Genomic DNA, 24,186 nt, shown 5'->3' with positions numbered 1-24,186 from the left:
TGGAAGAGACCACAAGGGCCATCGAGTCCAACCCCCTGCCAAGCAGGAAAGGAGATAAGGTCTATCTTGCTACAAGATAGATTCTGAATGTATGTAACCTTTTTAAGCTGTCTGCCTTCTGGGATCATATTGTGAACAGAACGTGAGTAAACTCTTTTATACTTTTATAAAGACTGTGTCGTGTCTTGTATTTTAAGAGGGAACAAAAGGGGAAATTACCAGAGTAATTATTATAGAGGTTCTACCGAACCTGTGCACACGTTACCGTTGCAAACTTAAAGGGGAATGTCTATAAACTCTGCTGATATTTTGGGAACTTGTTAGCACAAGTTGGATAAGGATATAATTAGTCAATATATCCTCTCCTGCACCCCAGAACATTCCCACAACCAGGAGGGACTGCAGAAGGGGTTGGGGAGTAATTTGTTGCAGCATCTTAAGCTATTGGGGGCAGGGTCGCCCAAGGGCTCGGGGTTGTGCCGGCAAAAGCCTGTTTGCTGTGGCAAAGGGCAGTGCGGCATGTGGAGCTTTTAAATTGGTCACTGTAGAACATGGTCAGGGAGCACTGGGGTTGCTTTTGTGTACATTATTCTTGTTTTGGGGGGGGGGGTGAGGCAAGCAGGAAAAAGGGGTTGTTCTGGGGACTGCACTACCAGCCAGTTTATCAGGTTTCAGCCTAATTCCCCTTCCCCCATGGCTCACGTGCCGCTGGTTCTTTATTGTTGTCAGGGTTACGGCTGCCTGGCCATCACCATTTTGTTTTCACCACGTGGTCCAGCATGGGCAACCATTTTAGGGGAGGCAGTTTCTTGCAAGGCTGGCCCCTTTTTTCACATCCGATGCATTTTGGGTTTTATTATTATTATTCAGCTCCGTTGCATGCGAGCCCTCTGGGAACTTGAATTTATCTGATCATCAGCTTTACTTACCTCCTGTGGGCTACATTGTTTATAATCTAGTTTAGCTTCTCCGTGCTAGCAGCTTTATATTGTGGCATAGCTGGCTACATTGGTATTTACCGTAGTTGCCTTACATTTCTTATCCTGCTGTCCCTATCGCTACATTGTGGCTTGCCTTCAGCTTGTTGCTGCTAAAGTGATACATGGTTGGTTCTGAATGCTTGGGTAGTTGGTGGTTGTGGCTTAAATTGATAGCATGTGTGGGTTTTTTGAGCCTGATTGTGGGGCAAAATTAAATTATATATATATATATATATATATATATATATATATATATATATATATATGCTTTCGTAGATTTTCACGGGTACAGGAATGCAGGTTTTGGTATCACACGGGAAGACACCCGAAGATACCAAAACCTGCATATATATATATATATATATATATATATATATATATATGCAGGTTTTGGTGTCTTCGGGTGTCTTCCCGTGTAAGAGTCGGGGTGTCTGTGCGACGTTTCGACGAGGTCTCACTCGTCATCTTCAGGCTGGTGCTTTCGGCTTCTTCAGCACCAGCCTGAAGATGACGAGTGAGACCTCGTCGAAACGTCGCACAGACACCCCGACTCTTACACGGGAAGACACCCGAAGACACCAAAACCTGCATTCCTGTACCCGTGAAAATCTACGAAAGCATATATATATATATATATATATATATATATATATATATATATATATATATACTACAATGCTTTTCATTAAAGTCAATAGGGAGAACCAAACACAGCTGACTACACAGCATAAAAATAAAATAAAATTATTTTAACAATAATAGTAATAATAAAATTTAATTATATCATTGCAGTTTTATTGCCTTTACGCCTGGCACAGTTTACTTGAATACATTAATTTATTATAAGTGATTTGGAAATAAAGGCCGGTGTTTGTTTTAGTATCTTTCACGTCCCCTTTTGGGGGGGAAAGGTAATACAACTCTGTTCAATATTGAGTTGTTATAAACTTGAAGCAGCTGGGTTAGCTCAGTCAGTAGAGCATGAGGCTCTTAATCTCAGAGTTGTGAGTTCGAGCCCCATATTGGGCAAAAGATTCCTGCCCTGCAGGGGGCTGGACTAGATGACCCTTTAAAAATACGTAAATAATAAACAAATTGATCTTCCTTTCACAATCTAATTAACCTAATTTCATTGGCTATTGTATTTACTAGTTGTTGCCTATGAATTCTTACCTATATTTTGCCTATAAGCAGTGTAAAGTGTGCTGAACTAGGCTTGCTGGTCTATAGTGTATTCTAAAAAAACAAAACAAAACAAAACAAAACAAACAGCACACACCAAAAACAAAAGCAAAAGAATGAATAAATAAATAAATAAATAAATAAATAAAGGGGGGAAAGGGGGGGTTGGTTCAGGAAGGGAAGGTGAAGGCCTGCGGTCTTTAACTTGCACACCTGGTCTTAACCTAGTTTCAATGGCCATTGGGGATTACTGGTTTTTGAATCTGATTCCTTTCCAAGTGTGGCCGGTTTAATCAATCCTGAACTAGGCCGGCTGGGCTAAAGTGTCCTCTTGCAATAAAGGCTTAATTACAAAGGAAAAGGCACAATACCCGGTCTGCTTGACCAATTTGCACAATTAAAGTTTGGAGTACAAGGGTTACTGTTGCGGGCAATCTTCTGCTTCTGCCCAAGAACTCCCCAATATAAGTGGGTCCTGTGTTCAAGATGGGTCAGGGAAGCCTCCTGTGCCCTGCAACCCACAGGCTTTGTTGCAGTTTTTTCTCTGCTTTTGAAAACCTTTTACCAACAATTCAGGCCCATGGTCACTGCGTCCTCTTCCCAAATAGTGAGTACTCCTGATTGCATACTCGTTACTGTAAGGAGGAGCTCCCTTGCACTTCGGCCTCCTTATTTAGTGTTCCACAATCAGGTAGCAATCCATCTATGCGTCCTCTCATGCGATCACAGTCTACACGTCCCCGGGATGCCAGTGTCAGATCTTCAGGTGGTAGGGCTCATGCTTTCAATTATAACCTTTCTGCCTCTCAGTCTATCCCAGACTTTCCCAGTATTTTCCAGGAAGTGTCAGCGGCTGCAGAACAGCACCTGGTCACCAATGATGGGCAAGGGAGAAAGAAGTCTAAGAAGAAGGAAGAGAAGTAAGCCTTCTGATTCTGAGGACAATTCAGAAATGTTTCCCTGCTGCCCACCACCCGCTGGGACCTGAGCGACCAGAATTGCTGGATGGAGCACGTGGGTCCCTATGTGGAAAAGAAGCAGCCAGATCCCTCTAAGTTTGGAAATTTGAAGCTAAGTGAGTCCCTCACCGTGAGGTTTTCCGGGAGTACAAAAGGGGAGTGTGCCAGGGGCCGAATTCTAAGTATGAGCATGAATGTGAGAAGTGCCTAGGTAACCACCCAGCGTCCTCATGTTTTAAAGGTAAACAGCCCTTTCAGGGTGGTAGGTGGCATTTCCACCCGGCGTCTTGAAATGCTCACAAACCCGCCCAAAGAGCAGTTGCAAACCTGTATTAATTCAGCCACAAACTGGTATTAATTTGGCCCTTGGTTTTGGCGTTCTCTTCTGTTAAGCTCTCACCTCTTAGAACCCTTCTCGATAAATACCCTAATAAAGAGGCAGCAAAGTACCCTTGGGAAGGGTTTTTCTTATGGCTTCAAGATCCCTGTTTCATTCCCTCCTAACTCAGGGGACCCCCAAAACAAAACAATACAAAAACAGTTAGGGAAATGCCAGCTATTGCAAAAAAGAAAATAAACAAAGAAATTCTGGCTGGGAGGGTGGCCGGCCCCTTCAGGGAGCCACCTATAGTGGGTTTACACATTTCACCTTTAGGCATCGTCCCTAAAAAGACTCCAGGAGAGTATCGTATGATCCACAACCTATGCTCAGTCAATGATACCATAGGAACCTTGTTCTGTGAAATATGCCTCCTTTGAACAGGCTATAAAGCTTATTCGCAGGTTCAGCAGGGGGGCGCTCTTGGCTAAGTGCGACATTGAGTCGGCCTTCCGCCTCCTGCCAATTCACCCAGAGGAGTTTCTGTGGCTAGGTTTTAGGTTGAGGGGGGTAGTAAAGGGCACTACACATTGCATGTACGTGAGACCGACCGTCTCAGACACATTCCTCATACATTTGGATGGCTCCCGCTTTGCACTGCATCAGTTCATGCACGCTATGCAAAGGGCGATTGCTGCCTGTGGTTTACCCCCAGCTGAATTTGTGGCCATCTCCTTTCGGATTGGGGCCGCTACCACAGCAATGCATTTGGGACTCTCAGCTGAAAGGATGAAGGACTTGGGGCGGTGGAAGTCTGATACTTTTAAGGGATATATTCATAAGACCTTGTGATTGTTCACGGTATACCTGACCTGGCTTTGTTACCTTCTTTTGCTGTCAGGAGACGTTGTGGTGCACATTTGGATTACAGGCCACAGCATTCTCCACTGGGCTAGAAACCGTGCCGTCAACTGTGGCCTCGGATGCAGGCTGGATCTTCCACTAAAAAAAGTTTCCTGACTCTCACGGAAGGGGGAGCGCTGGGCAGAATTTATGCCTGCAGTGAAAGCCAGAGCGCCTTTGGAAGGTCCATTCATGCTCTGGTTATTCAGCTGGGGGGAAATGACTTGGCCTATTGGAAATGCGTGGACTGATGTGGGACTTTTACAATGACTTCAATGAACTGATTGCCTCATTGCCAGATTCAACCCTAATTTGGTCACCACTGATGGAGAGGCTTGTATGGAGAGACGGTCGGTGCCCTATTGCAATAAACAAAGCCAGGGAGCTTTTGGAACATTTGGTGGTGTGTAGAGTGGCAGCTCTGCGGGGTTGGGTCATTGACCACCCCAACATCCAGTTCAGCTAAGTGGCCCTCTACTGAGAGGATGGCGTACATCTTTCCAATGTGGGAAACGATATGTGGTCGGCAGATATGATGGCTGGGATTAGGGACTGGTTGCAGGGTTGAGGGTATTGGCGGTGAGCTTTTGCTCGAGTGGCGGCTAGGCATTGGTATTGTTATTGTTATGTAGATGGAAGGGGGGGAGGAAGCACCATCACCTCCCTCGCATATCAAAGGGTAGTCCGATAAAGGATTCCGGGGGGGCGTGGCCCTCCCTGTCCAAAGCCTGTGGAGGTGAGGGCCTAAGGCACGCCCCCGAGTGGTGACCCCAGGGGAGTTCCTAGTTGATGTGCATCAGCAGGACTCCCCCTACTGATGGTAGGGTTAACCCTTCAAGCGAACAGGCTGAAGCCGGATAGTCGGTTAGGACCAATGCCTAGGCCAATACCACTCATCACCTGTAACCAATAAAGTTGTGGCCATATTTAGCCCATTAACCTAAAATACCTGTGTCATGTGTCTTTATTTCCACTGGGGAGAGGTGGGAACTCGCCATGCAATCCCATCTCTCATGGAGAGGAGGAGCCTAAATATTTGCTATTCCAGCTAGAATGATTAAGAGGCACCAAAAACCCATCTCTCCCTCTGCTATAGCCTAATGGCATGAGTGGTGCTTGATGACAGTTGAGGGGGGGGGCCCAATGGAGCTGATCTCCCAACAGAACTGATGGAGAGACTCTTAAGCCCCAGCTCCCCCTCTTCCCTTGGGCATGCTGATGTACACTGATGTATCTGAAGAAGTGTGCATGCACACGAAAGCTCATAACAAGAACTAACTTAGTTGGTCTTTAAGGTGCTACTAGAAGGATTTTTTATTATTATTTTGACTATGGCAGACCAACACGGCTACCTATCTGTAACTGGAAATCAATCGACAGTGTGAAGAGAAACTTTAAGCTTTTACTAAATACTCATTGCAACACTCTGATCACGATAAAGTTGCTTTGCACGGACCCCCAGCACACTAGACTCATGCTGACATTTTCTGACTCAGCTACCCCTAAATAATTCAAAGATAGGATACTCCATTACGCCTTTGGCAGATCCAGAATTTCAACACTCTTTACCCCAGCTGGAATCTGATCAGCCAATGCCAAGTGACGCTCCTCCCAAGGGAAATGTGACACACAGAAAGCAAGAGACAGATTTAATTGTCTTTGACGAAGACCCCCCGATGGTCCCAGCAATTCACATAACACCGTCGATGCCGGGAAATTGGGAAAATGTTGCAACTCAACCCCAAGAACAACAACATTGTGCATATCCTAAGAATGGTTGCATCACTACCGAACCAGTGGGAGAGCTGATAAAAATTTCCTCACCACAATGAAGCCAGGCCGGTTCTCGTTCCTAGCCGAGAAGTATACCAGGCCTCTAGGAGGGTAAACTCTTCGTGGCCTCCATGTATCTGAAATCAGCATTTGACTCCATCCCCAGATCCCAGCTATGGTCTAAATTAAATCTGATTTTGCAGGACAAACGACTCCTCTTTCTTATAAAAGCCCTGTACAATGGAACCAAACTGCAGGTCTGATGCGGTCGGCAGGACACTTATCAGTTATCAAACAGTATCCAGATGACTAGGGGGGTGAGACAGGGATGCATTTTGGTCCCCCCATTGTTTTGTCTATTCTTAAATGACCTAGAAGAGAGCTTAGTGGACACCTTCCAAAAATAGGAATGAGAAGGACCGCCTTGTTGTTATATGGGGATGACGCGGCCATCATCTCATGTTCCAGACCGGGTTTGAATTCTCGCTTCGGCAGCACATATCCTAAATTTGGAACGATACAGAGAAGATTAGCATGGCCCTTGTGAAAAGGAGACTTCCGGTCGGCACCAGCGTTTAATGGTGGTCCTCTCTTCGAGCTCCGGAGGAGGACTGCTCCGCGAGTTTGGGTCTGACCCGCTACGGCAAGCGGGGGACCCCTAAAATCACAGGCGCGGAAGCCTGTGAACAAGGAGATTTGGTGGGCACCAGAAGCGCCCCCCTTACTGCGAAAGAGCATTTTTAAATGTTCCGGAACGGCATCGGGAGAGAGCGCGGTGCTGAGAGTCGTAACCCAGCCCGCGGAGCGAAGCCGCGTCGCCATGAACGGAGAGCGCCGATTCCTTCCTGTAAATTGAAATTGGATCGAAAAACCCGTGAGTAGGACTGAATGAATATCTGGGACTCTAAAAATTAAATTCAGAATTCAGCCGGAAACGGGAAAGGCTAAAATTAAGGAAGTCTGCCTTCCCCCGACTGCATGATAGATAAAGCAACGAAAGTATAAAGCTGCATCTGCATGAAAATAACCGTATGATTGTTTAACCCTGGCATTGGACACGAACCTCCTCTCTAGCAAGCAGGGGCAGAGGGGAGAAAAAGCAACTTTATCAACCTGCATGACTTATTGAAAGAGAAAAGTTTTCCGCTGCCTTAATCTCCTGAGACGGACTGCCAAAGTAAGGCACCAGGACAGTGAACTGCTTTTAGAAACATGTTACAAAATTACACAGTTGAAGTTTTACTTGATACAAAGTTTTGGGGTTTTGCTGCAATAACTTATTGGACAGTATTGACAGAGAAACTATATAGAAAAAGTGTTGCAGCATTTATATTGAGGATTCCTGGTTTCTTTGTTCTCTGTTCTTTGTTTCTTTCACTTGGACATTTTGAATTGCTCCCTCTAGAGGGTTGAAGAGTAACAGTTGTAGAGCAACGGAATAAGACAGTGGGATTTTCCATTAGAAAACTGCTCCTGTGAGAACGTCCTTGGGACATGAGTGGCCCAGCAGATGAGATAACAACTAGAGCTAAAGCAAAACAATCACAAAAGAAAAGGGGCTCAATATCAAGTGTAACACCGGCAGGAGCAGCCGGGCAAGAAAAAGTGACAGCTGCTTCCATGGATTCAATGACACAGGCGTTACTCAAGATAAATCAATCCTTAGAAGCCTTGACAAAGCAGAGTACAGAAAACTCACAAAAATTAACAGAATTAACATCAAGGCTGGACTTGAATACGAAAAGTGTGACATCTAATACAGAATCTATAAATAAGTTGATTGAAGAAAATTCTGCAACACGCAAGATTGCAGAGGCCGCCAGAAATATTGCTGAAGAGACACAGGGAAAATTAGAACCGATCTCCAAAAAAGGTGAATGAACATGATGCGGCCTTGTCTTTGTTGGAATTACAGAGAAAGGAGAGAAACCTGAAATTAAGATTAGTTCCTGAAAGTGAAGGGGACAGCCTTGTGGAGTGCCTTACACAAGAGTTTTCTGATTTTTGGCAGGAAGAATTGGAGGAAGAAGAATTCAAGATAACAACAGCATTGGGCAGGAGACAGAATAGAAAGATCCCGAGGGATTGTCTGATTACTTTCAGATCCAAAGAAGAAAGAGACAAAATACTAAACCTACACTACCAAAAGGCCTTGGAAATTGAAAATTCCCATATTCAAATCTTTAAGGACATCCCTAAATATATTTTGGAGGTGAGAGCCTTCTATAAAGATCTGGTCTACCTGCTGAAGAGGAACAACATACCTTTTAGGTGGGAGTTTCCACAAGGACTGTCCTTCAACTACAAGGGAAAGAAGGTGAAAATAAAAACAGTTCAAGATAAAGAGAAGTTTCTGGAGAGAAACCACGAGGACCTTCAGAAGGGAACGGTAGACCCAATCTCAGAGGTAAAAGGAGTGACAGATATCCTGAATTTAACGTTTGGACTTAAACCACCGTCAGAGGAAGAACAGCAACTTGGAGCGGTTGGAGGAGTAAACGACAAATAACAAGATGGCACTGCAATTGCTTAGTTGGAATTGTAATGGGCTGAACATTCCCAAGAAAAGACGCCAAGTTTTTCATATTTTGAAAAGAGAACAATTGGATTTGATTTGTTTACAGGAAACTCATGTGACCAGGGCACACAGGAAACTACTTACAAATAAAAGACTAGGACAGGAATTCATCTCATCGGATAAAGTTAAGAAAAGAGGAGTGGTGATTTATGCAAAGGAGAAATTGGCCCCAAAAATGATGTTTAAAGATGAGCAAGGAAGATACCTGGCAATTGAAATACAAATACAAGGAGAAAAACTATTAATAGTTGGAATCTATGCACCAAATGAAGGGAAGGCGGAATTTTTTAAGAAATTGCATGAAACTCTGATGGACTATTTGGACTATAATGTAGTAATGATGGGAGATATGAATGGTGTGGTTTCTACAAATATGGACAAGGCACAAAGACAGACAATTTCCAAGGAAGGGAATGAAATGACTGAAAATATGGACTTGATAGATATTTGGAGAACAAGGAACCCTCTCGAGAGAGAGGGAACATTCTTCTCTGAAGCAATGATGACCTGGACCAGAATCGATCAAATTTGGATTACTAGTGGGTTGGCTCCAAAGATCAAGAAAGTGGAAATCTGCCCAAAGTCTTGCTCCGACCATAACGCCGTGAAGATGGAGATGAAAACTACAACAACTGGTCAATTCAGATGGAGGATGAATGACACCCTGTTTCGAGATGAGGAGATCCACAGAAAGGCCCAAAAAATTCTAAAGGATTATTTTGAAATAAATTTAAAAACTGATGTAGAAAAAAGAGTGATCTGGGACGCAAGTAAAGCTGTGATGCGAGGTTTTTTAATTCAACAAAATGCAGTAAAAAAGAGAAAGCAAAATGAGAAGAAGGAAAAGATCTTGGAAAAGATAAAAGAAGGAGAGAAGAAATTGAGATCAAAACCAAAGTCCCAGGAGATTTTGAGAGAGATTAAGTTATATCAGATACAATACATGGAATTGATGAATCAAGAGATTGAATGGAAGATAAAGCAAATGAGACAAAAGACATTTGAATCTGCAGATAAATGTAGTAAGCTTCTGGCTTGGCAATTGAAGAAAAGACAGAAACTAAATACGGTTACAAACCTAGAAGTGGATGGAAAGAATATATCCAAACCCAATGAGATTAGAAACTGTTTTTTGAGTTATTTTAAAAAAAAATTATATTTACAAGGACCGCAGAAGGAGGAGGACATAGATGAATCCCTTAAAAAATATGGATTACAAAAAATCTCTCATCAAAGTAAGGTGGATCTAAACCAGAGAATAACAGAACAAGAGATAGAGGGCGCCATTCAGAACATGCAACTGGGCAAATCTCCAGGACCAGATGGACTGACTTCCAGATACTATAAAGCTTTGAAGGAGTGGTTGGTACAACCGTTAAAGGAAGTCTGTAATGAGATCTTAGAGGGGAAAAGGGCACCAGAATCGTGGAAAGAAGCGTATATTACACTCATACCAAAGACAGAGACGGAAAAGACTCAACTTAAGAACTACCGCCCAATATCATTACTTAATGTGGATTACAAAATTTTTGCAGACATTTTGGCAAAAAGATTGAAAAGAGTGTTGATGGAGAAGATTCATAAGGACCAAGCAGGCTTTCTCCCAAAAAGGCATTTATCAGATAACGTGAGGAACATAATAGATATTTTGGAACTATTAGAGGTGAATATAAACACTAAAGCAGTTCTGATCTTTGTGGACGCGGAGAAAGCCTTTGACAATATTTCTTGGAGTTTTATGAAAAAGAATCTTCATGGGATGGGGGTAGGCCAAGGATTTGAGAATGGTATGGGGGCTATATACTCTGAACAAAAAGCTAAGCTGATTGTAAATAATGTGATAACTGAAGAATTTAAAATAGAAAAAGGGACACGACAGGGGTGCCCAATTTCCCCATTACTTTTTATCTCTGTTCTGGAGGTGTTGCTAAATATGATTAGAGATGACCAGCAGGTTAAAGGTGTACAGGTCGGAGCAAAACATTATAAGTTAAGGGCCTTTGCAGATGACTTAGTACTTACTTTACAAGAGCCAGACACCAGTACAAAAAGGGTGTTGGAGTTAATTCAAGAATTTGGTCAAGTGGCCGGATTTAAACTTAACAAACAAAAGACTAAAGTTTTGGAAAAAAAATTAACAGTCATGGAGAGGGAGAAGTTCCAGAATGAAACAGGTTTGACAGTGGTTAAGAAGGTGAAATACCTAGGGGTTCATTTGACATCTAAGAATTTGAACTTGTATAAAGACAACTATGAAAAATGTTGGTCAGAAATTAAAAAAGATCTAGAAATATGGTCAAATCTGAAATTGTCAATGTTAGGCCGAATTGCAGTTATTAAGATGAATGTATTGCCCAGAATGCTATTTTTGTTTGAAACATTGCAAATTCTTGATAAGATGGATTGTTTCAAGAGGTGGCAGAAGGACATTTCGAAATTTGTCTGGCAGGGCAAAAAGCCCAGAATAAAATTTAAAATACTGACGGATGCAAAAGAAAGAGGGGGATTTGCCCTGCCGGACTTAAAATTGTACTATGAAGCAGCAGCGTTTGGCTGGCTGAAAGAGTGGATGCTCCTCGAGAATACAGATATCTTGGATTTAGAAGGTTTTAATAATACATTTGGTTGGCATGCATATCTATGGTATGATAAAATTAAGGTGCATAGGGCCTTTAAAAATCATATTGTCAGAAAAGCTTTATACAATGTTTGGATAAGATATAAAGATCTGTTGGAAAACAAAACCCCTAGATGGTTGTCACCCTTGGAGGCTAAGGCATTGAAAAAGCTTAATATGGAAGCCGAATGGCCAAAGTATTGGGAAATTTTGGAACAAGATGGAGATAAGTTGAAGTTACAGAGTCATGAGAAATTGAAACCCAAAGTACGAGATTGGCTCCATTATGATCAAATAATGGAGGTGTATAAACAAGATAGGAAAATTGGCTTCCAGGTGGAGAAATCAAAATTAGAAACTGAACTGTTAGAACCCAATACTAAGAATTTGTCAAGAATGTATAATTTGCTGCTGAAATGGAATACACAAGATGAAACAGTTAAATCAGCTATGATTAAGTGGGCACAGGACATTGGTCATAACATTATGTTTGCTGACTGGGAATGGTTGTGGAACACCGGGATAAAATTTACGGCATGTAATGCCTTAAAGGAAAATATTATGAAAATGATTTATAGGTGGTACACGACCCCAGTCAAGCTAGCAAAAATTTATCATTTGCCTGACAATAAGTGTTGGAAATGTAAAGAAACTGAAGGTACTTTCTATCACCTTTGGTGGACGTGCCCAAAGATTAAGGCTTTTTGGGAGATGATATATAATGAAATGAAAAAGGTACTTAAATGTACCTTCCCTAAGAAACCAGAGGCCTTTCTCTTGGGCGTTGTCGGCCAATTGGTGTTAAAGAAAGATAGAACTTTTTTTATGTATGCTACGACAGCAGCAAGGATACTCATCGCAAAGTATTGGAAGACACAAGATCTACCCACCCTGGAAGAATGGCAGATGAAAGTGATGGACTATATGACACTGGCTGAGATGACTGGCAGAATCCGTGATCAGGGGAAAGAGACGGCGGAAGAAGATTGGAAGAAATTTAAAATCTATCTTAAGAACTATTATAAAACGGATGAATGTTAAAATGTCGAGGTTTTGAGAAAGAAAAGGGGATTACAGCGATATAAGATTAAGTGGAAGAAAAGATTAAGAAGACATATATTTGATAAAAATATTTAGAAGTTGCTGAAACAATTTTGGAAATCGGGATGCAGGAAGGGGAGGTATGGGGGAGTCCGAAGAAGTGAGGGATATGAAAAAAAAAGGTTATGAAATTATGCATGTTTGTATGTCTTTTTATTTGTTTGTATTGTTTAACATTTTTTGTAAAACCAATAAAAAAATTATAAAAAAAAAATGAATTCTCTGCTTAGGAAATTTTCTGATTACTGTTCTGGAAATGGTTTATCCATTAATTATGAAAAATCTAAAATTTTACTTTTCGAAAGTAGCTTCTCCTGATCTAAATGGGTGCTGGATGGCCATAACCTTGAACAGATCAAATACTTCAGTTATGTAGAGCTCACAATTCATCATACAGGATCTTGGAAGCACCACTGGCAAACCTCCCTTCAAAAGGCAGAGATCACAAAGCTAGCCATACTCAGATTCTTTTTCACAAAGGGAGGCAAATATGTTCCAGCAGCCTTAAGGGTTTTCAACGCAAAACCCGTTTCCCAACTCCTGTACGCTGCAAATGTCTGGCATAATGGGGACCTGCCAAAGGTAGATGGCTTTCAGGCAAAATTTCTACGATCTCTGCTGCAGGTACCCAACTGTGTCCCCAACTCCATACTTCTGTTAGGAGCTGTTGAATGCCCAATTTCAACTAAAGCGTGGTGGGCTGCCCTAAAACATTGGCTCAGGATTTCAGTGTTTGATCTAGGGAAGGGTTTGTACCAACACCTGACCAATGAGGAATTTGTCAGCAAATGGCAGAAAACTATGGCTAAAAAAGCCACCTCTATTGGTCTTTCACCCCTCCCAACTGTATTACTTGGGTTATGAAGGCACCCTAAAGATGTTAAAGCAAAGATTATGGGTTAATGCACACAGTGACTTGCGATCTCGATCACACACATTCTTTAGTCTGCTGGCAGTAGGAGTACAATATGGTCATGTCTTTAAGTTAACATCTTACATTAACAATCTGACAGTACCAAATTATCGAAGGCTTTTCACCAAAGCCAGAATAAACGTCTTTCCTTCTGCAGTGTTGGATGGCAGGTTGAGAGGAGTTTCCTACCAGGACAGACTTTGCTCGTGTGCTCAAGACATTGATTCCATAAAACACATTTTGTTGCACTGTGCAAAATATGAGCAAGCCAGGGCTGAACTGTTGTTACCATTGTTGGTACCTTTCCCAGGAAAATCAGAGGCTCACTATGTCAGGTTCCTATTGGAAGACAGGACAAACGCTGGAACATTAGCAGTGGCAAAGTTTTTATTGGTGGTTGCAAGAACCAACGATCCCTATATTCTGAACAAAATGCTTGTTTAACCTGGAGGTAGGCTGTATGAATTGTGTATTGCTTTGTAATGATTTGTTGGGTCTCTGGACCATAAAAAAGATTGATGATGATGGTATCCAGCAATGCAAGCCATAGTCAATATTTGTTGTTCTTGGCTTAGTCCATTGTGTTTAATGAAGGAGACAGTGCCCCAACATAAATAGCCACTTACTGCAAAGAGTTTTCCCTGCTTCTTCCCAGAGACACCTCTGAATGTTCTGTAAGTATCAAGCATGCCTTTCCCAATGCTGATACAGCAGAGGGTGGCTTGGAGGGTACCATGGGGGTGGTCTGTGTGTCAATGGAGATGTCAGGAAAGGAGAGAAGAGGAGCAGGTAGGAAAAAGGAGGTGATGGTGAAAAATGGTTTGAATAGGAGGCTGCAGAATAGAAGCAGCTTTAGAAATGGGGAGTTGCAAAGGGTGGTTAGAAATAGCATCAGGCACGTACTGAAGTCATATTGGTGGTACATGACTTCCGTCAGACTAGCCAAAATATACAAACTAAAATCAAATTTGTGTTGGAGATGTCAAGAGGTGGAGGGAACGATGTATCATGTATGGTGGGGATGTGGGAAAATAAAAACATTCTGGAGTAACATTCACGAAGAACTAAAAAAGATGTTAGAACATCATTTGAGAAAAAGCCAGAAGCATTTCTACTACGCTTAGTCTCAAAAGACATCCCCGGTGATAAGAAAAATGTGTTTTTATGTGCCACAGCTGTTGCCAGACTACCATTAGCCAAAAACTGGAAAGGGGACACCATTCCCTCAGTAGCGGAGTGGCAAAACAAGCTTTGTGAATTTATAGATCTGGCTAAAATGACAGCAGCTACTAGATTCCAATCAAATCAAAAATTAAAGAAAGAATGGGAATGTATGGAAGAATACATGACAAAACATCGTTCCAAAACAAATTTATTGATATGCATTGACTGAAGTTCGTAAAGTTAAGGTTAAAAAAAGAAAAGTGACTAATGGGGAATATGTAAATAATTTTCCTTAACACAATATTATAGTAATGAATAATATTGAAACCTGAGCATGGATGGAGCAAAGTCACAATGGTATAAATCAGAAAAACGAATAGACAGTAATATATATGTTGATAGTATGTATTGTAAAGAATGATAAAAGGTGTAACTGAATGTAACAATGCAAAATTAAAATGAAAGACAAAATGAAAAAAGAAAAAAGAAATAGCATCAGGCAAATTTTGCTGTCTTTTACCTTATTCCATTTTGGGTTATTGACAAAGTTTTTAACTTGTGCTTTTTCTGGGGGCACACAGTACTGGCACCATTTATTTATTTTTTAATTGTTAAATGTTTGGAACTTCCTATAGCAACTTCATGATGAGTCTTCAGGATGAGTGCTGGCACGTTTGTTTCTTTTTTTAAAACAAAAACATGGGTTTTAACAAAGATCACTTTGTCCCTAATATTCTGCCCAAAGGGGAAAAAAGTGGGTTTTAAAAAAATTTTCTGCCAGAATGCCAGACAATAGCTGAAATGCAAGCCAGAGTCCTCCGCACAACAGTACCAGAGAAGCCTAAGAGACCGAAAAGGACAAAAGCAACAAATAAAGATTGTCTGCCATGTTAATATAAAATAGACCTAAACACAATGCCAACATCCTTCATTGTATAGTTGCAATGATCATTTTTAAATGTGATCCCCTCCCCCCAGAGAACTTCCAGAGGAACACAATGCCTCACATCTACCTGTCTTTGCTTCTGGCTGGGCTCTGTGCTTTTGCCCACTGTCACCACAAGGGGGACGATGACCATTCTCCTCTTGCTGAAGGTGACAGAGATTTGCCTTCTGTGAAGATAGTCCATATCTACTACGACCTTCCTTCGGAGACTGGTGAGAAGAACATCTTCTCTTTTTTTATAATATTTTTATTCATTTTCAAATACAAATTTATACGACCATTATCAGAATTTATCACATAATATTCTTTTTTTTTTTACTTCCCTCAGTTTCTCTGCCAATCTTCCGTTTTATTTATTTGTTTACACATTTTCTAATTTTAATATTGCCTTTAAAATATACCCTCACCAGCCTTTACAGAAGGAGCGTCTCCACCCCCATCGTTCAGCCCGGACACTGAGATCCAGCACCGAGGGCCTTCTGGTGGTTCCCTCATTGCGAGAAGTAAGGTTACAGGGAACCAGGCAGAGGGCCTTCTCGGTAGTGGCGCCTGCCCTGTGGAATGCCCTCCCAGCAGATGTCAAAGCAATAAACAACTATTTTACTTTTAAAAGGCATCTGAAGGCAGCTCTCTTTAGGGAAGTTTTTAATGTTTGAAGCTGTACTGTTTTTAATATTCAGTTGGAAGCCGCCCAGAGTGGCTGGGGAAACCCAGCCAGATGGGCGTGGTATAAATAATAAATTATTATTATTATTATTATTATTATTATTATTATTATTATTATTATTATTTACATATTTCATTTCCTACAATTCCTAAAAGAAAAGCCTCCGGTTTCTTAGACATCGCTGAGACAGGTGTGCAAACATGTTAGGAATGTGGGCTTGGGAGAGCACATCTTTGATTATAATTCTGTCCTGCCATATGACACCCAAAATTCTCCTTGCACAATTGTTTTCATAGCAATACCTCACTAGCCTCTGGTTCCTCTTTCAACAGGAGAATAGATCAAGCAGACCTCTCTGAAATTCCTGGGAAGCGTGAGGTGAAGATTTTCAAGGTAGGCTTCTCAAAATTCAACAGGTTGATCTATATTTTCTTACATCCTCCATTTTCCACCAGAGGTACCCTCTTGTCTGAATTATGTTCAAATGAACATAATTTGGGGTACTTGAACCACAATCCCATCTCTCATGGAGAGGAGGAGCCTAAATATTTGCTATTCCAGCTCGGATGATTAAGAGGCACCAAAACCCCATGTCTCCCTCTACTATAGCCTAATGGCATGAGTGGTGCTTGATGACAGTTGAGGGGGGAGCCCCAATGGAGCTGGTCTCCCAACAGAACTGATGGAGAGACTCTTAAGCCCCAGCTCTCCCTCTTCTCTTGGTCATGCTATCTGGGGCTGATGGGATCCAAAGACATCAGGAGGGCCACAGTTTCCCCACCTCTGACACAGAATTTTCAAGAAGAAGAAGAAGAAGAGTTTGGATTTGATATCCCGCCTTTCACTCCCCTTCAGGAGTCTCAAAGCGGCTAACAATCTCCTTCCCCTTCCTCCCCCACAACAAACACTCTGTGAGGTGAGTGGGGCTGAGAGACTTCAGAGAAGTGTGACTGGCCCAAGGTCACCCAGCAGCTGCATGTGGAGGAGCGGAGACGCGAACCCGGTTACCCAGATTACGTGACTACCGTTCTTAACCACTACACCACACTGGCTCCACATGCTATCTGGGGCTGATGGGATCCAAAGACATCAGGAGGGCCACAGTTTCCCCACCTCTGACACAGAATTTTCAAGAGCAGATGATTCAGTACCAGTTGCTTTGCGAAGACTGCAGTTAGCATTGGAGAAGGAGGAGAAATCTGATATATTTGCAAGCTTTGTGCAGACAGTCTCGTTTATCACATACCTGCTTTAGTCTGACCTGCTCAGGCACTGTAATTCTTTTTTACGATATATACGATATCTTTATTGTCATTGTGCCACACAGAACAATGAAACTGAAAATCTACTTAAAACATTCACCCCCCCTAAAAACTCTGAAACCCCATTTTAAAATACAATATACTATAGTGCTGATTAATTATATGCTGTGTGTATTACTGCAGCATAATTTTAAAGTATATTACTAAATATGTCTTTTATCCAGTTATATAAACTTTTTGTATTTATCTGTTTATGTGCTGGCTACCTAGTGTTTATAATATTATAAGAGTAATATGCCTTAGACTGTGTTGATCACAGCAAAACTATGGCAAGTTCTTAAAGAAATGGGAGTGCCTGATCACCTCATCTGTCTCCTGAGAAATCTCTATGTGGGACAAGAAGCTACAGTTAAAACTCGATATGGAACAACTGATTGGTTCAAAATTGGGGAAGGAGTATGACAAGGCTGTATATTGTCTCCCTGCTTATTTAACTTATATGCAGAATTCATCATATGAAAGGCTGGGCTGGATGAATCCCAAGCCGGAATTGAGATTGCCAGAAGAAATATCAACAACCTCAGATATGCAGATGACACAACCTTGATGGCAGAAAGTCAGGAGGAATTAAATAACCCTTTATTGAGGGTGAAAGAGGAGAGTGCAAAATATGGTCTGAAGCTCAACATCAAAAAAACGAAGATCATGGCCACTGGGCCCATCACCTCCTGGCAAATAAAAGGGGAAGCAATGGAGGCAGTGAGAGATTTTACTTTCTTGGGCTCCATGATCACTGCAGATGGTGACAGCAGCCACGAAAGTAAAAGAGGCCTGCTTCTTGGGAGAAAAGCAATGACAAACCTAGACAGCATCTTAAAAAGTAGAGACATCACCTTGCCAACAAAGGTCCGTATAGTAAAAGCTATGGTTTTCTCAGTAGTGATGTATGGAAGTGAAAGCTGGACCATAAAGAAGGCTGATCGTCGAAGAATTGATGCTTTTGAATTATGGTGTTGGAGGAGACTCTTGAGAGTCCCATGGACGGCAAGAAGATCAAACCTCTCCATTCTTAAGGAAATCAGCCCTGAGTGCTCACTGGAAGGACAGATCGTGAAGCTGAGGTTCCAATACTTTGGCCACCTCAGGAGAAGAGAAGACTCCCTGGAAAAGACCCTGATGTTGGGAAAGATGGAAGGTACAAGGAGAAGGGGACAACAGAGGATGAGATGGTTGGACAGTGTTCTCGAAGCTACCGGCATGAGTTGACCAAACTGCGGGAGGCAGTGGAAGACAGAAGTGCCTGGCGTGCTCTGGTCCATGGGGTCTCGAAGAGTCGGACACGACTAAATGACTAAACAACAACAACAGCAATATGATAATATTTTATATTATGTATATATGAAAGAAATGTTCGTATTTATAGCATAATCAGCCTGGAATGGGGATCTTGCTTCTCATCAACAGTAAGGGAGAGAGAGAAGAACTAGGAAAAAATAATTATGGAGAAGATTGACATCAAGATTTTCAGAAAATTCCATCAGTTCCTTGAGGCTGACTGATACAAAAATATGATGCTCAGAACTGGATAGAAGAACCAGATCAATAGGCAATCAGAGTGAGAAACGACCACATGATGTAGTTTTCTCAGACATTTAGTGGATTTATTTGTTTTGAAGGCCTAGATTTTCTCATGATGGGAAGCTTTTAATGTTTGATGTATTATAGTATTTTAATATTCTTTTGGAAGCCGCCCAGAGTGGCTGGGGAAGCCCAGCCAGATGGGCGGGGTATAAATAATAAATTATTATTATTATTATTATTATTATTATTATTATTATTATTATTATTATGATAAAACCCTGAGTCAGACACAATCTTTCACTAATTTTTGTTGTATTTCTTTGTATTTCTTTGCAGGCTATTTACAAACCTTATATAAATGTCTACAAGAATGGCACTGAAGCTGCAGCTACTACTGCCACTGAAGTTGTTCCTAGATCCTTTCCTGGTTTATTTGCTTACCATCTCCCCTTTCTGTTGGTGATTGTTTAGGAGGATACCATCACCTTCATGGGAAAAGTCACGAATCCTACTGAGGCATGATTTCTCAACTTGTGTTGTAGCACAGAAAACATGGAGTTTCCAATATGAAGCATGATTGATAAGATGCTTTTAGGTATCAGAGTGAATACTGTCACATGTTCCCAATCCGAAGAAATAAAACACTGATTGAGTTGTCTGCAAAATCACTTGGCGTTTTTCTTTCTTTTCTCACAATCTTAAAAAATATGCTGCTTATTTCATGTGTGCTCTCTAGCGTTCACTCCATGATCATTAGGGGGGTTTAGACCCATGTGGCATTTGAAAGATCAGGTTAACAGTATTTTATTATTATCTCTCATGCAGGTGTAGTATCCACAAGTAGCCAACAGTTGCAGGGAGAAGGTCAGGTAGCTCAAAAGCTCAGAATAAGCTGAGGCTTTCAGGAGAGGTTACAAATAATAAAAAAGGTTTATTTGACTATGCCCAAAGCAAGAGGAAGAACAAGCAATTAGCAGGTCCTCAGTGTGGAGAACACGGAGAAATTATATTCGGTGTTAGGGTGAAGGCAGAACTGCTCAACACATACTTGGCCTCGGTCTTCACTGAAAAGAAAAGCAGTGCCCAACCTGGTGATAACAGGAAAAAAATAATAATCCATAGAGGGAGCTGCAGTCTAAGACAGGGAAAAAAGATGATAATGGAACTTAAAATGAATTCAAATCTGCAGGGCCTGATGAGCTGTATCCAAGAGCCTCTGTCTATAATCTTGGAGAATTCTTGGAGAACAGGTGAGGTCTTTGCAGTCTGGAGGAGGGCAAATGTTTTCCCCATCTTCAGGAGGGGGAGAAGACATTGGCAGTGACCTTGACTTCAAGGTCCTAGAATAGATAATTAAACAATCTGCCTGTGAGCACTTAGAAAAGGATGCTGTGATTACCAAGACCCAGCATGATTTTCTCAAACAAATATCTGTATATTTTGTCTCTTGTCATATGTCTTAGGCATGTGCATTTTATCCTACAGTGCTTTGGCTTCCTTGGATTGCTGTTAAATGCCCCTGCAGTTTCATTGCCTAGTTGCCATCCTTCCCATTTAAAGTGTCATAAACATTTTCACTCTTATCGCTATTGGATGTCAGATATGCAGGCAGGCATCGGAGTTTCCCCTCTCTCTGGGAGCTTCCAATAAGGATTAAAGAGCCTCAGGCAGGTTTATACTTCATTTGATTTAAAACAACAACTACCGAGAGCAGCCCTGGGCCATCTTCTATCAGGATGTCAGTTGCTCACTCTGAATCCCCTCCCCTTCCACAGCAAGAAGTGCACCAAAGGTCTGCTCCCCACCCCTGTGCTTCCATTGTTCATTAACCTTTTCAGTCCTCTGAGTTTGAGGGGAGGGAGGGAATTCCCCGCCACTTTCAATTGAAGAATATCCCAAACACTCCCTCCCTCCTGGTTGCCTAGCTACCATATCAAAGCTGTCTAACTCTTCCCCCAACTGTGCAGCCTCTAAATCTGCTTCTGGGAATGTTGAAGGAAGATGGGGATGAATCCTCCCCTTCTTTCCCTGTTACAGGGTGAACTGTCTGCAACTGCATTCCCCCATCTTCAGAGTCAGACCAGTCTCTGGCATCCGATTCAGACCAGCCCCTGACATTGGATGCCTTTTTGTGAACCAGACACTCTTCACATTAAAAGAAAATGTTCTTATAAACAAGCCTGGAAGCAAGCTGGTGGTGTAATCTAGAGGCAAACCCAGTATTTCCAGGGACTATCTTCAAAGAGGGCAGATCACTGCCATGGTCTTCCTGGCATTCAAAAGTGATAATGGGATTTAGGATAGTTTAGCTCCCTAGGAATGGGGAGCTTGATCAGTGCAGTGGACAGACTTGCTTCTCTCCGTCACCAGAGAACTAAACCTGTCTCTCTCACATATAGAGGGAGACACCTTTTCCCCAAAACCAAGACCTTCCCTTAAGCCCTGGAAGTTGTTTTGTTTGTTTGTTTGTTTGTTTGTTTGTTTTTACTACGGGCAGGTGTTCCGTCCTTTTCCTTCCTCCCCCTTCCTTCTTGGCCTGCCTTCAGGACTTTTAGAAGCAGCAGGGTTGGCCCTGTTGATTTGTGCCAGAGTGCCCCTCTTAAGTGGGACATTCCAGGATCCAAACAGGATCCAGGATTGGCTTCTGTGATCCATGATGTCCCACTTAAAATGGTATGAGATTGCCAGGAGAACCCATTGACACCCCCAATTTTATCCTCACTAGAGGGGACCATATCCTGTAGACTTGGGACTCTTGGTATCCATCAGAGGTGGCGGAAGGTCAAGATGGCGTTATTAGTGGTAGCATTGACATGAGCTCCGCATCAGTTGATGCGGTTTTTATTATTTTTATCAGTCTTTTATTAGCTTTTATCAGCCGCAGTATTTTATCTATGTCATTTGGCAGCTATTATATTCACAAAGCTTGAGTTAAGGGCTTGAGTTAAAAGTCTTTGAGAAAGTCTTGGAAAATCTCGGAGAAAGCCTTAATTAGCTGCAGCTCAACTCAACCTACCAACTACTTATCAGCAGGAGTGGAGATTAAACACCACCTTATTGTGGGAGGCCGCCAAGCTTCCTGATTTACAGCAGAAATTAGTAGCGGCTCTATCTCTGGGAAAATGTCTAGGAAAAAGACGCAACCGGCCTCATCTCCACAAGTCAGCCCACAGCAGAAGAGCAAGCAGAGTAAAATGGACGATTCTGTAACAGCCCAGAACTCAGAACCTACTACATCAAATAGAACTCATTCCCAGGTAGGTGGGGATGCTTTAATGGGTGGAGATCACCCAGAGGAGAATCACAGAATCACAGAACTGTATGCTGAGATGAGCGCTAGTGAACTATTCCATGAACTACTATCTGAGGGGGCACCGCTCTATGCAGAAATACTTGCAGACCACTGTCTGCTGACTGCAAGAACAGTGGAGGAAATAAACATCAAATTAGAAAAGGTAACATCTCTCCTGATGGTGTTGGTGCTTCTGGCAGCCAAAAATAGCTCACTCAGTACTAAAGAGACTAACCACAGCATTGCCCTCCCCCTAGACCATCGTGTACAGGGGTGTAACCAGTCTGGACTTGATAACCGAGAGACCACAAATAGGAAAAACAACAAAAGTGAAAGTAGGGACCTGATCCAACAAAGCACTCAAGTAGCTCTCGATATATATCCATTTAATTGTATGCTGCCTTACTGGAAATCAATCGACAATGTGAAGAGAAACTTTAAGCTTTTACTAAATACTCATTGCAACACTCTGATCACGATAAAGTTGCTTTGCACGGACCCCCAGCACACTAGACTCATGCTGACATTTTCTGACTCAGCTACCCCTAAATAATTCAAAGATAGGATACTCCATTACGCCTTTGGCAGATCCAGAATTTCAACACTCTTTACCCCAGCTGGAATCTGATCAGCCAATGCCAAGTGACGCTCCTCCCAAGGGAAATGTGACACACAGAAAGCAAGAGACAGATTTAATTGTCTTTGACGAAGACCCCCTGATGGTCCCAGCAATTCACATAACACCGTCGATGCCGGGAAATTGGGAAAATGTTGCAACTCAACCCCAAGAACAACAACACTGTGCATATCCTAAGAATGGTTGCATCACTACCGAACCAGTGGGAGAGCTGATAAAAATTTCCTCACCACAATGAAGCCAAGCCGGTTCTCATTCCTAGCCGAGAAGTATACCAGGCCTCTACAGGGTAAACTCTTCGTGGCCTCCATGTATCTGAAATCAGCATTTGACTCCATCCCCAGATCCCAGCTATGGTCTAAATTAAATCTGATTTTGCAGGACAAACGACTCCTCTTTCTTATAAAAGCCCTGTACAATGGAACCAAACTGCAGGTCTGATGCGGTCGGCAGGACACTTATCAGTTATCAAACAGTATCCAGATGACTAGGGGGGTGAGACAGGGATGCATTTTGGTCCCCCCATTGTTTTGTCTATTCTTAAATGACCTAGAAGAGAGCTTAGTGGACACCTTCCAAAAATAGGAATGAGAAGGACCGCCTTGTTGTTATATGGGGATGACGCGGCCATCATCTCATGTTCCAGACCGGGTCTGAATTCTCTGCTTAGGAAATTTTCTGATTACTGTTCTGGAAATGGTTTATCCATTAATTATGAAAAATCTAAAATTTTAGTTTTCGAAAGAAGCTTCTCCCAGTCTAAATGGGTGCTGGATGGCCATAACCTTGAACAGATCAAATACTTCATTTTTCTAGGGCTCACATTCCATCATACAGGATCTTGGAAGCACCACTGGCAAACTTCCCTTCAAAAGGCGGAGATCACAAAGCTAGCCATACTCAGATTCTTTTTCACAAAGGGAGGCAAATATGTTCCAGCAGCCTTAAGGGTTTTCAACGCAAAACCCGTTTCCCAACTCCTGTACGCTGCAAATATCTGGCATAATGGGGACCTGCCAAAGGTAGATGGCTTTCAGGCAAAATTTCTACGATCTCTGCTGCAGGTACCCAACTGTGTCCCCAACTCCATACTTCTGTTAGAAGCTGTTGAATGCTCAATTTCAACTAAAGCGTGGTGGGCTGCCCTAAAACATTGGCTCAGGATTTCAGTGTTTGATCTAGGGAAGGGTTTGTACCAACACCTGACCAATGAGGAATTTGTCAGCAAATGGCAGAAAACTATGGCTAAAAAAGCCACCTCTATGGGTCTATCACCCCCTCCCAACTGTATTACCTGGATTATGAAGGCGCC

The 24,186-nt window shown here is 42.2% G+C and overlaps 1 protein-coding gene and 1 long non-coding RNA gene across 2 annotated transcripts in view; both read left to right on the top strand.

Moving 5' to 3' along the window:
- Positions 1 to 24,186, top strand: part of LOC309535598 (alpha-1-antiproteinase-like) — a 38,522-nt gene that overhangs the window by 7,709 nt on the left and 6,627 nt on the right. The gene's annotated exons all lie outside the window — the stretch shown is intronic.
- LOC309535674 lies at positions 13,640 to 15,987 on the top strand. Its single transcript, XR_014221340.1, has 3 exons — positions 13,640 to 13,999; positions 15,468 to 15,647; positions 15,846 to 15,987. It is a non-coding gene; the product is annotated as an uncharacterized lncRNA (long non-coding RNA).

This window comes from Podarcis vaucheri (genome assembly GCF_965113315.1).
Source record: "Podarcis vaucheri genome assembly, chromosome: 1".
NCBI classification, from domain to species: domain Eukaryota; kingdom Metazoa; phylum Chordata; class Lepidosauria; order Squamata; family Lacertidae; genus Podarcis; species Podarcis vaucheri.
Note: the sequence above shows the minus strand (reverse complement) of the source record. Positions and strands in the feature narration are given on the sequence as shown.